Source organism: Eubalaena glacialis, chromosome 1 (genome assembly GCF_028564815.1).
Source record: "Eubalaena glacialis isolate mEubGla1 chromosome 1, mEubGla1.1.hap2.+ XY, whole genome shotgun sequence".
Lineage (NCBI taxonomy): Eukaryota > Metazoa > Chordata > Mammalia > Artiodactyla > Balaenidae > Eubalaena > Eubalaena glacialis.
This window is the reverse complement of record NC_083716.1, coordinates 204,551,215-204,552,010: the sequence shown is the minus strand read 5'-3', so window position 1 is coordinate 204,552,010 and position 796 is coordinate 204,551,215. Positions and strand designations below refer to the sequence as shown.

The following is a 796-nucleotide window of genomic DNA, read 5'->3' as shown; positions in this document are numbered from 1 at the left end:
CTGTTTTGTTGTTTGGTTTGGTTTGGTTTTGCCCTTATAGCTGCCTTTTTGTTTCCTTTAAAAAAATTTTTTTTTTTGTATTTGTATAATGCCTTTTTATGGTTTTGGTTTGGGGGTAATACTCAAGAAGAGCAAAAAAACCTTCTAATTCAGTTATACGTTAAGAGGTAAGGGAAATATAAGTGAGGGAGACTAAGGTTGAGAGGAACGTTAATCCTATCAAGACACATCAGGGGAGAAAGTAACCAACCAAACCAAAAGGAACTGTATTTGCAAAACAAATTTTTGATGTTAGAACCCACTTGGAATGTTTAAGATAAACCAAAATAGTGCTCGCTTCAGCAGCATATATACTAAAATTGGAATAATACAGAGAAGATTAGCATGGCCCTGTTCAAGGATGACGTGCAAATTCGTGAAGTGTTCCATATTTGGGGGAAAAAAGGTATTTGGACCACAATAAGAATTCAATAAGTGGCAGCAGTTGTTAAGACAAAAAAAGAAAAGATAGACCAAAATATATCCAGGATGTTGTTTTGATTGTACCTACCCTCTACTCACCTATACAATATGATAGTCTTGTTAGGCACTGAAGTCAGGGTAGGTTCCAACCATTGTGACTGAGATCCTGGGTCCTGTGTCATGCAGTGTCAAGAAGCAGAAGTGGCAGCCTCTCGCCACATTGGCTGCCTAGCATTGGTGGGAATTTTAGACCACCAGGCTGATATCATCTGCAGTGTGTCACATGGTGAAGAAAGCAATGGTTCTTCTCTGGTCAGCATAACTGCTGAAGAAG

At 38.7% G+C, this 796-nt stretch overlaps 1 non-coding gene across 1 annotated transcript; it reads left to right on the top strand.

The window, feature by feature from the left end:
* The first annotated feature begins 329 nt into the window (after positions 1–329).
* On the top strand, positions 330–435 carry LOC133079002 (U6 spliceosomal RNA). The gene has a single exon (XR_009698007.1). It is a non-coding gene; the product is annotated as a U6 spliceosomal RNA (small nuclear RNA).
* Positions 436–796: the final 361 nt, after the last annotated feature.